This window comes from Piliocolobus tephrosceles, chromosome 7 (genome assembly GCF_002776525.5).
Source record: "Piliocolobus tephrosceles isolate RC106 chromosome 7, ASM277652v3, whole genome shotgun sequence".
Lineage (NCBI taxonomy): Eukaryota > Metazoa > Chordata > Mammalia > Primates > Cercopithecidae > Piliocolobus > Piliocolobus tephrosceles.
Window position 1 is genome coordinate 110,589,179 of NC_045440.1, and position 12,703 is coordinate 110,601,881.

The following is a 12,703-nucleotide window of genomic DNA, read 5'->3' on the forward strand; positions in this document are numbered from 1 at the left end:
ATTTCAGTGCATCTGAGATAAATGGGGATGAAAAAACCCCCATCCCTGTATATGATTAATCTGTGCTGTGCACCAAGAACTTACTTTAAATTTCCATGGCAATTTACAACTCCCATACTGTATCAGGCAAGGTTAGTGTCTACTGAAAACACCACTAGGACAGAGCTATCTAAAGATACATTTGGTAGTATGTTAATTATACAAAATAAAGACACTGTTCAGTTTGAAAATAAATCTTAGCACCACTTTTTAATTTTTTTCTTTAAAAGAAGTTTGTACAGGAGGATTAAATGATTTATAGACAAGAAAAACAACTGTGTTGCAACCAACTCATTCATCATGATCTTCATCATCTTCATCTTCCTTCTTCTCATCCTTTCCATCTTCCTCCTCTGCTTACTTTATCTTGCTTTGTTTACAGCCTTGATGACTGCTTTTTATGCTGCATCAGGCTTTCCTTAAGCTCTATGTACAGCAATATCTTTTTCTTATTTTTCCTTCAGCTTTGCAGCCTTCTTTTCATAAGAGTGCATGTCACCTGCAGCAGTGTCATTCCACATCTCTGTTTCTTCACAACATCTTCAATGGCTAGGCCGGGATGTTCTCCTTTAACTTTGGAGCAATACTCAGAACAGAACAAGAAAAAAGCTGAAGGAGGCCTCTTCAGTACATTGGAAACCTTGAACTTCTTTTTTGTCGCCCCTCTAAGAGGGCTATAGGTTTTCATTTTTTTCTTAACGGGTCTTGTTCGCTTTTGACATGTCTGCAAATTTTCTTTTTTCTTTAGCAGACATAGTCTTCCTCCCACCTGAGAACTTCTTTGAAAACTCTGAGAAGTTCACTGAAACATCTGGGTACTTCTTCTTGAGCTACTTCTGACAAGTTTGCACAATGAATGCATATGATGACATTTTGCCTCTCGGCTTCTTAGGACCTCCTTTGCCCAGGCTTAGTTATCTTTCCTCAGCAAGGCACAGAGTTGCTCAGTACCCGTCCAGCTCTCAAGTGCCCCAGTGCTGTCTCTACAGAGCTCAGTGTACTGCCAATTAAGATTCTTAATTGATGGTAAACTACACATTTTAGAGGGCACATGCTGGTGCCCTTCTACTAAGAGGAATGGTCAAGAGATAGTCACCATGCAGGAAGAATTTATCTTAGTCAAGATGAATGGATGTGTTCTCCTTCAACCAGATGAATGAAAAAAAGAAGAGTTAGAATTGTGAAATGTGCTTTTCTTTACATTATCTGATTAGTTTCTCCCAGATAACACCATTGAGTGGGTTTAAAGGTGTGCCTCCAAGGCGAAGAAAAATTGAAGTCTACAATACAAAATATCATGGCTCTCAAAGTGTTTGGGGTAAAAAAAAAAAAAGTGTAAAACAAGCACTTAGCAAATATTTGTCACTTTTATCTTTATCATATAAATATCTCAAAAATAAAAGCCTCAATAGTTTCAATAGACATGCACAAAATGTATAAATAACTAATCAATATTGAGAAATGGAAACATTTTCAATATCAGTAATAATGTAATATAAATGAAAATGTCATTTCCTGGTAAAAAATTAAAAGGAATATTCTTACCCTATTAATTGTAGCACAGAAAAATTATTAATGGAAATTATTTTCTAGGAATCAATTTGTCAGTTCAGTGTGATGGAAGCTCCATTCTAAGTCAGTACAGCCAAGAACTCAAGATTCCTGTCCTCTGCCCCAAGCTCCCAGTTGAGAGCTATGGTATCTCCCCAAGTGGGGCAGGAAACCAACATTTCTCAATTTCTCAAAACCCAGCATGTCCTAAGTGGGGCAGGAAACCAGCCCCTTCAAATTTCATGCTACAGAGGCTATAATCTAGGTGAGTGAGGCCAAGAGGTTGGAAAAGGGCTTTCTCCACCCCAGCCCCTCTCAGGGTGAAGGCTCTACTCCAGGGGTGGCAGGCCAAGAATGCTGGGGCCCCAATCTACCTCACCCAAGATCACTTGCAGGGAAAAAAGTTCAGTCCTTGGAGAGGTAAGTTCAGAAGACTAGATGCCACTGTCCCTGCTGGGTGACCTGCTCTTAAAGCAGGGCTATAACTCCATCCTGTTGAAGAAGTTCAGAGATTTTGCGCAGCAGGGAGACGCAGGCCGTACTAATACAAGGCTCTAACACTCTCCCCAGAGGACTGACTTTATTTAGAACAGATGATGGGGGAGTCCAAGCCTAATGACACTTTGGGAAACCATGAGATTTTGGTGGTAGGAAATAAAGAGGAGTCTGGTAGTTCCATAAGAACAACAAACTCATTATACAAGCCCAGCTAGTTTATTAGAACCAGGAACAGAAACAGCTAAAAAGAGTACTATTCAGGTTCAGAACTAACCTCCAAGTCTGGCCTCAGAAAGTATCCCTTCAAAGACGCTCAAATTTAATAGGATCAGACTGAAGCAATTTATGTCCCAGGCAATTGTTGAAAACAATAGAGTGATCAGATAACAATAAATAGAAGCTAACAACTGGGTGTGATACCTAAAGAGGCATACAGATAAGAGATCAGGGAAAAAGACAAAGAGAGACCTTGCTGAAATTAATATCATAGCAGGGCAACTGTGCACATGCCCAAGGCTGTACCCTGTGAGGAGCAGCATCAGAAGCTTCATACTGCTAGAGATACAGACATCACTAAAATAGTCCAGCCACGTTACTAAACAAATAAACAATAATCTGGTATATGGAGTGGGGAGGGGTCAGTATTTAGAGCTGTTATACTGTTTTATCTAAAATACCAATTTTTGACAAAAATTATGAGACATGCAAAGAAACAGAGAAGTATGACTCATATGCATGGGAGTGCATGAGTGCAAGAGGGGAGTGGGGAGAAACTTTCAGAAATTACCATGAGAAGGTCCATATGTCAGACTTAACAGACAGACTTCAAAGCAGTTATTACAAACATGTTCAAAGAACTAAAGCAAACCATGATTAAAGAAGAAAAATATGATGATAATGTCTCAACAAATAGATACTATCAATAAAGAGAAACATTATAAAAAGAACCAATGGAAATTTTGGAGTTGAAAAGTACAACTGAAATGAAAAATTCACTCAAGGGGCTCAACAGTAGATTTAAACTGGCAGAAGAATCAATAAGCTTAAAGAACAATTGGTAGAGAGAGATGATGTAATCAGAAGAACACAGAGAAAAATTAATAAAAGAAAAGTGGAAAAATAATAAAGAAAAGTGAGAAATGTGGGATAGCACTAAGCTTGGCATATTTGTTGATAGAGTCAGAGTGGAAAGAGGAAAGTGTAGAGAAAACAATCAAACAAGAATACCCAAATTTGCTGAAAATCATTAATTTATACTTCAAGTAACTCAAGGAATTCCCCATAAGATAAATGGAAAAGATTCATACACAGACACATCATAGAGAACATGATGAAAGCCAAAGATAAATAGAATTATCTTGAAAGCTGTAAGAGAAAAACAACTCATCACATACAGGAGAATAATAATATTAACAACTGACTTCTGATTAGAAACATGAAGGCTAGAGGCAGTATGATAACATTAAAATTGCTAAAAGAAAAATAAATGATCACTAAGGATCTTATATCCAGCAAAATTATCTTTGAAAAGTGAAAGCAAAATAGAAACATTCCAAGACAGACAAAACCTAAAACATTTTGCTGGAGGCCTGCATTGCAAGAAATACTAAAGGAAGTCCTTTCAAGCTAAAAGCAAGTGACACCAGACAGCAGTTCAACCCGTGTAAAAAATGAAGAGCTTCACTAAAAACAACTACATAGATAGTTATAAAAGATTGTAAAAACTACATATTTCTCCTTCTTTCTTCTTTTAACAGATCTAAAATCACATAAAACCAAATAGTGTTATCGGCCTATATATGGAAATGTAACCTATTTGGCAATAATAGCACAAAGAATTTGGAAGGAGGACCCACTTTTATTAAAGAAATACCACCACATGGTGACTTGAATCCACAGGAAGAAATGAGATCAAGAAAGAGCAAATAAGAAAATTAAAATTAATATAACAAACTACATAAATATAAACTAGCTCTTTTTCCTTCTGTCAGCCTCTTTAGAACACATAATACAAAATCATAAATAGAAAAATGTATTGATGGCTCTCTAACATATGTATATGTCAAATGTATGGCAACAATAGCACAAAAAATGAAGGAGGAGAAAAGAGAGGAGAAAAGAGCTACATAGGAGTCACAACTCTATATCTGAGTAGCATTATTCATAGAATATATCTGAAGGAGATTCTGATTAGATATATATGGTAAACCCTAAAGCAACTATTGAGAAATAACTAAAAAATAGTGAAAATATTATTAAAGGAATTAAATATGATTAAATCTTTGTGACTTGGGTTAGGTAAAGCCTTCTGAGATAATGATGTTCAAAACACAAGCAACAAAAGAAATATAGATAAATATTTCATCAAAATTAAAATATTTTGCTTTCTAAAGGGTACCACCAAGTATGTGAAAGGACAACTGACATAATGCAAGAAAATATTGCATTGATAAGTGACTTGCATTTCTAATATATAAGCCTTTTTTAAAAAAGAAAAAAAGAAAAGGATTTGCTTTGTCACGCAGGCTGGGGTGCAATGGCATGATCATAGCTCACTGTAACTTCAAACTCCTGAGCTGAAGCAATCCTCCTGCCTCAACCTCTCAAGTAGCTGGGACTACAGATGTACACTGCCAAACCTGGTTAATTTTTAAAATTTTTAGTTGACATGAGGTCTTGCCATGTTGCCCAGGATGGTTTCAAAATCCTGGACTCAAAAGATCCTCCCACGTTGGCCTCCCAACATGCTAGGATTACAGGCCTAAGCCACCATTCCCAGCCTGAAATCTTACAATTAATAAAAGACTAACCCAATCAAAAAATGGATTAAGGAATTGAAGAGACAATTCTCCAAAGTTGATATACAAAAACAGATAAAGGATGCTCAGCATCATTATCCATCAGAGAAACATAGGATACATTGAAAACCACAATGAAATACCTCTGCATGCCCACTAGGATGGATTTAATTTTTAAAAGTCAGATTAATACTAAATGATGGCAAGTATGTGGAAAAATTAGAACACTCATCCATTGTTGGCGAGAATGCAAACTGATAAAATAAAAAAACCAGCTTGGCAATTTCTTAAAAGGTTAAACATAGAGTTACCATATTGCTCAGCAACTCCACTCCTAGGAATACACCTAAGAGAAATGAAAATATATGTCCTTACAAAAACTTATACATAAATATCCATAGAAACATTATTCATGATAGCCCCAAAGTGGAAACAATCCAAATGTCTATCAACTGAGGAATGGATAACCAAAATGTCGTATGTGCATACATATATACACATATACATACACACACATACACATATATATATGCAATTCCATTTATATGAATTGTCAGTAATAGGCAAATCTATTGAGACAGAAAGTGATTAATTGCCTAAGAATGGGAAGACTGGGACAAAATGAGAAGTGACTGCTAGTGGGTATGGGATTTCTTTCAGGATAATACTAATAGTCTAAAATGTATGGTGGTGATGCTCGCACAACTCTGAATATACTAAAAACTACTGGAATGTGCACTTTAAATGGATGAACTATATGGTATGTGAATTTTGTATCAATGAAGCTGTTATATGTAAATAAACTGATTAAACATATTAAATAGATATAGCCCTTATTACAAAAGCTGCACAAATATACAACAGTTTTTCTATAGAGGTAGACTGTTTCATATATTCCCTCTAATGTTAAACACCATGATTCTATCAAAATATTAAAAAAAATAAAGATTTCTATAATGGCAAGTTGAATGTAATTAAGTAGCAAAGTATGAAGAGATCTCAAGAATGAGAAGAAAGTTGCAAGATCCAGATTTTGGCAAGTCTTGGGGAGGGTTGTTCTGGAGAAGATGAAATTTGATGGAATCCTTAATGGATAGGGATCACTATTAAGTAACAACGTTCTCATGGATAGTCATGTTTTGTTTTAAAAGTGCTTTTTCCTCTCAAGTAACAGCTATTTTGTCAGGCATTTTTTCATCACACATGAATTTTACAAATGATAATACTGTACAACAGTTTTTAAAAAGGTAACTTTGCTAAATTTTACACAACCAGTATGTGGCAGAGTAAAGACTAGAGTTCAGAAGTACTATATAACTCTGGGTTAATTATTACTATTTAAAACCCTGAATGATTCACAAAACAAATTTTATTAAAACATTTTCCATACTGTTTAAGTCAAAATGAAGAAGAGAAAATGGATATTAATACTGAAAGTTATTAATTCATGGATAAATTCCAAAATTCCCGAAGTTCGTGAGACTTTCAAAAATATTAAACTTTAACATAGTAGATCATCTAGTAACTTTTCCAAGTGAAAGTAATGTTATTTTTTCTCTTCCTGGACAGGTATCAGTGAACATTTTTATTTCTTGTTTAGTTCGTTAAAAAATAATTGCATTAGTCTGGTAAGTTAGGAAATAATAGTCACATCTAGGAAACATCTTAAGAGGTTTCTTCTCTCTCAGGCTGGAACATGTAACATATCAAATATTTTTTCAAATCAACATATTATAGCAATGTTCCTTGTGTAAATAAGATGTCTTAACGTAAGTAACATATGATATACTCATATGTTACACTCATCTTTATGCTTTAGAGTAGATAGTAAAGGGAGAGAAACATCAAATTTGTGAGAATTTTTAAAATTATTTAATTGTTTGTAGTTATTTTTGTACAGAAAAAATTTCCCAATGGAGACATAAACCAGCAATGGAATTTTGACAAGGAGGCTTGTGTTATTCCAATTATAATTTAGGTCACAAAGAATAATAAATATACTGCTCGTAACTTCCTGCTTGTGTGAATCCATCAGAATCCCTACGTATAGAATAGAATCTTTGATGAGGTCATGCCTTTGCAAACGTTTCACCAGCATCTGGTACAAAGATACCTCGGGTTTGATTCAGACAGGTTGATTTAGACAGACTATGCTAATTAAAGGGGAGAGAATGGGTGTCCTCCAATTAGCATAACCAAAGCTTAAACAGACTAAAACTTTTCTTTTAGGGACTGATTTATTTAACGTTTTACAAATTTATAGACTTGTCTCCATTCATTTTATAGAAACGTAAACTATTCCCAGAGAGGCAAAATGCCCAACATGTCTTTGAGAACAGACGTGTACATTGCATGCCAGCTGTCTATGTCTTTTGATATAAAGGGAAGATCTTTCTGCTTTTGAATTTGTAATGACTTATTCTTTTTGGCCAGCATAACAGCGATATCGTCGATCAAGATGAAAGGTAGAAAGAGTAAAAGGTAGATCACAGGAAGCAATTACAGAACGGTAACACAGAGCAGGAAATGCTTGTTTAGATAAATGAGGCATATTAAAGGCTAAATGTCATTCATGGTTACTCCCATCTAGAAAGGATTTAAAACTCTAAAATACGTTGAGATAAAAGCACATATGGCTTTTAAAAATACATGGTCAGTCAGGCACAGTGGCTCTCCCCTGTAATCCTAGCACTTTGGGAAGCCAAGGCCGGCGGGTGGCTTGAACTCAGGAGTTGAAGACCAGCCCGGGCAATATGGCAATACCCTGTCTCTACTAAAAATACAAAAATTAGCCAGGCATGGTGGTGTGCCTGTGGTCCTAACACGAGAGTTCAAGGCTGCAGTGAGCTGTGATCATCACGGCACTCTAGCCTGAGTGACCCAGTGAGACCCTGTCTCAAAAAAAAAAAGAAAAAAGCAAAAAGACATGATCACACAAGTACAATCTAAAACCTCTTTTTTAAGAAAAGGTTATATAAGAAAGATGTCATTAATTAAACTCCCTTCCCACATACACACCAAAATGAATGATTAAAGAAAAGCCTAACGCTGGGAGGAAGACATTTCTGAGTTTCGGTTTTCTTATCTTAAAAAAATCACAATAAAAATACTTGCCAGCTTGAACTTGTGACCTCTGAAATTCTTTCCAAATTAGTTTTTCTGATTCTGGGTAAGATATACTTATTGTAAGTTCAAGGTGTCACATCTACCAGGAGTATATGAATTTTAATAAGTAATGAAGAGCCTTCAAAGCTCAATGGGGTGAATCTCTAAGGATGAAATGTCACGCAGCCTGACAGGTTTGTGGTGGACATGTATGTGTGTGGTGGGGGGAGGGGAAAAGTCTTCCCACCGCCGTTAAATCATACTGCCGTTTTCCAAGCAATCCCTAACAAAGAGTTCTCAAGCTTAGCTTCACATTAGAATCTGGGGAGCTTTAAATAATCCTGATGCCCAGGCCACACTGCAGACCCATGAAATCAGGATCCCCAGGGATGGAATCTGCACCTCAATATTTTTTACAGCTTCCTAGGGAATTCCATTGTGCAGTCAGTGATGAGCACCACCACCTCATGCCTTTAGTTCACAGAGGAGAACACTGAGGCCCTCTGAAGTCCAGTGATTGTGTTTATAGGTCAAGTAGTCAGTGATGAAGTCAAGACAAGAGTCCAGGTCTCTCAGCTCCTAATTCTCTTCTTTTCACCATACTCTTGTCTTCCTATCTCTCCTTATTTCATATTTGTTGCCTTTGCATTGGCCTGTGAGCTTAATTTCAGATCTTTCATTAGGTATTTTTACGTACCCCATGCAAAGATGTGAGCAGCCTCTCCCAGTGCAATTTTCGCGTATTATTTTCATCTTCACAGGCATTGTTTTTCTAGGCTTGCCAACTTAGAGGCCACCGTAATTCTTCCATTTTATTAATGAGAACATTGAGGCCCAGAGAAGTTAAGTGGCAAGCCTAGAATTACTCCAGCAAAGAGTAAATTCCAGAACTGACATTGTTTATCATCTTATCTAAGTTCCTTCTACTCTTCCAAGCCCCCAACTTTGGTGATGGGAGTTCTCTGCAGGAGAACTGGCACCTTTCATCAAAAAGCCAAAACGCATTTGTCAGAGGAATAGAGGAGCTGAAAGAGGATCAGGTAGCGGCTGCTGTTGCAGCAGCTATCTTTTTATGTTTGGAGATCAGAGGAGAGTCCAAAGCACTGCTACAGTGCACAAGTTATTGCCTATATGCTAACTCAGCTGGTTTGTAGGGCAGCAACCCAGCCCACAGCTTCTCCTGCAGGACACTTATTTCACTGAAGTTGGAAGCCTGGGAGCAATGACAGGCCACTGCAGGTTTTTCTTCCTTGTGGGTTCCAGTTCAGCCTCATAGGTTCTAGATTTCCCTTGTTTTCCTCTCATGTCCACTCTTCCTTCCTAACGTCCTGCTTTTTGAACTTCTGATTCTAGCACCAGACACAGAAACAATGAACAATAGCCTCAGATCAACTATGTACCACATTTTCTTTATCCATTCTGCCATGGATGGGCATTTGGGTTGGTTCCAAGTCTTTGCTCTTGTGAATAGTGCTGCAATAAACACACACGTGCATGTGTCTTTATAGTAGAATGATTTATATTCCTTTGGGTATATACCCAGTAGTGGGATTGCTGGGTCAAGTGGTATTTCTGGTTCTAGGTTCTTGAGGAATCGCTATACTGTGTTGTACAATGGTTGAACTAATTTACATTCCCACCACCATGGAATACTATGAAGCCATAAAAAGAAATGAGATCATATCCTTTGTGTGGACATGGATGAAGCTGGAAGCCATCATCCTCAGCAAACTAACACAGGAACAGAAAACCAAACACCACATGTTCTTACTCATAAGAGTGAATTGAATATTAAGAACACATGGACACAGAGAGGGGAACAACACACACCATGGCCTGTTGGGTGTCAGGGGTAAGGGGAGATAACTTAGAGCACAGGTCAATAGGTGCAGCAAACCATCATGGCACATGTATATCTATGTAATAAACCTGCATATTCTGCACATGTATCCCAGTATTTTTTTTTAATAAAAAATAAATCTAAAAATAAAATTGACTGTGTAACCAGTTCTGATAATTACACAAGGCCAAAACCCCATAGTAAATATTACATCTCCTAGGGGTTGCGCTGTTTTTGACTGGAACCCTGTCTGACAGAGGGTCTAGGACTCTATAATTAGAATCAATTGGCAACACTATCGTAGCCATGACTCACTCCCTTTTGTCTGCAGGCAAAAAAACTGGAATTGGAAAACCCAAGATCTGCCAACATCAGTTCTTCATAACCTTTTGACAACCTGCTGGGAAAGAGAAGCAATTGCCCCCTCTCCATGTTGTCACTGTCTCCATCCCTGTCTATTATGTCTTATAGTGGCCTATTTTGCACATTTGCTTTTACCTGCCTGGACCTGCGGCCATAGTTTGCATCCTCCAGTCTGCTCAAATCCAACCAATGTTCAGTTTTTCCCATAACCTTTTTCTGATACCCACTTTGACCACTTCTCTAATTTTTTCATGTTGCAGATTTCTATGACTTTTCTATATCCTCAAGCATGCTTGCATTGCTACTAGCTTTCTCACTTGTTCTTCTCTTTTTGTTAAAATTCCAGTCCTTGAGTTTAGAAGGTAATCATTCTTAAACCTCTTTTTATCTATGGAAGGAGTAAGACAGAGTTAGGATTGTAGTAGAGGCTCACTAAGTAGCTGTTAATAGCTCTTTATTGAAGGCCCATTGTTTATGTATTACTATGCTTATTGGGTTGAAAGAGTGCTGATAATTTGCCTTTGTGCGTGTGCTTGAAACAGAGCAATAGCATTAACCTAGAGCAACTGCTGTCTGTCTGCCTTTAGGATGTCTTCATAACACTCAAAGACCTGGTTAATTTTGTTAAGTAGTTGAAGACAGACAATGACTACACACACACAGTTACACACACACACAGACACACACACTGCAAACTTTTATAGTCACAGTATTTTGAAAAGAGACACTATATAGTAATGACTCAACAGTAGAGAATAGCTTTCTTTAAATAATTTAAACAAATTGTTAAAAGAAAGCTATTCTCTACTATTGAGAATACCTTGAAAATTCTGTTTTTAGAGCAATATCAGTAATTGGTTTTCAAAAAACATTATATTATATGAAATACTTTATTTAATCTTGCTCTTACAGTGTGAGAAGATGGACTTGGTTTTAAAAGTTGCAACCTGCAAATTATTAGCTTTTTACTCTTATGTTCTATGTCTACAAATGTTTATAGAATAGCTCTGTACATTTTTAAATCGGGTAATTATGTTATAATTCTGATCTATTGTGGAAAAGAGATATGGGCCAGGTGCGGTGGCTCACGCCTGTAATCCCAGCACTTTGGAAGGCCGTGGCAGGTGGATCACAAGATCAGGAGATCGAGAACATCTTGGCCAACATGGTGAAACCCCATCTCTACTAAAAGTACAAAAGTTAGCCGGGCTTGGTGGCACATGCCTGTAATCCCAGCTACTTAGGCTGAGGCAGGAGAATCATTTGAACCCAGGAGGTAGAGGTTGCAGCGAGCCGAGATTGCACTGCTGCCTCCTAGCCTGGGCAACAAGAACAAACCTCCATCACAAACCAAAAAAAAGTATGAAAAGAACTTAATACTTGAAAAATAGAAAATAATTTAGTTATCTAGAGTTGCAAAGTTTTTCATTTCAGTATAAATATATGCATGACTCTCTCTCTCTATATATATATACCCTTATTCCATATGTGCAGATTTATAGTCTAATTTTTACTTACAAGTATTTTACATTAAAACATAATTTTAATGCCCAATATTATAATATTTTATCCCATGAATATAACCAGTGTACTTCAATCTCCTGCCGTAGAAGATCTGATATATAAGTAACAGTTCAGCAAATTTCCTTGCTCATCTATCTATTTGCCTTTTCTTTTTTTCTTTTTTTTTTTGAGATGGAGTCTCGCTCTGTCGCCCAGGCTAGAGGGCAGTGGCACAATCCCAGCTCACTGCAACCTATGCCTCCCGGGTTCAAGCAATTTTCCTGACTCAGCCTCCTTAGTAGCTGGGATTACAGGTACCAGTCACCACTCCTGGCTAATTTCTGTATTTTTAGTAGAGGCGGGGTTTCACCATGTTGCCCAGGCTGGTATCAAACTCCTGACCCCAGGTGATCCACCCACGTTGGCCTCCCAAAGGGCTGGAATTACAGGCGTGAGCCACCATGCCTGGCCTACCTATGCTTTTAATAGTAATTTTAGGATAAGGATTTTAAGGTGAGGTTGCTTAAAATATAAGTGTACTTTAAAGTTTTTATTACATATCTTCTGTTTGTTCTCAGAAAGAATATACCAATTACACATTCATAAATAATTTATCCTGCTTTTTAATTTTTGACTAATAAGCATGAATTATATATAATTTTTCATTTTTCATTTTCTTTGGGAAAATACACATTTTTACACCTGAGATAACTTAAGATTTGATGTGTTGAAACACGCATTTCTTTAGACAGTGATAGAAAATACTGTTTTCAGAAGAGGGAGGAAAAGCATAATTTGAAAATGAGAGAAACAAAGTCCAAGCAGGAAAATTGCAAAATAATCCTTTTTCTATTCAAAATCAGTGGTGGGTAGGGAGGAGTGAGATCTACCCAAAGTGGGGATGAAGTATCTCTGGATATCAAACGGAGAGTAAGACTCTGCTAACAGCTTTGGCTAGAACTCTGAAAATGTTAGCTGTTTTAACTGATAAGGCACCAAGCCAAAC

The 12,703-nt window shown here is 37.0% G+C and overlaps 1 pseudogene; it reads right to left on the bottom strand.

Moving 5' to 3' along the window:
* Window positions 1-330: 330 nt before the first annotated feature.
* LOC111549672 overlaps window positions 331-12,703 on the bottom strand; it is a 75,415-nt pseudogene continuing 63,042 nt past the window's right edge.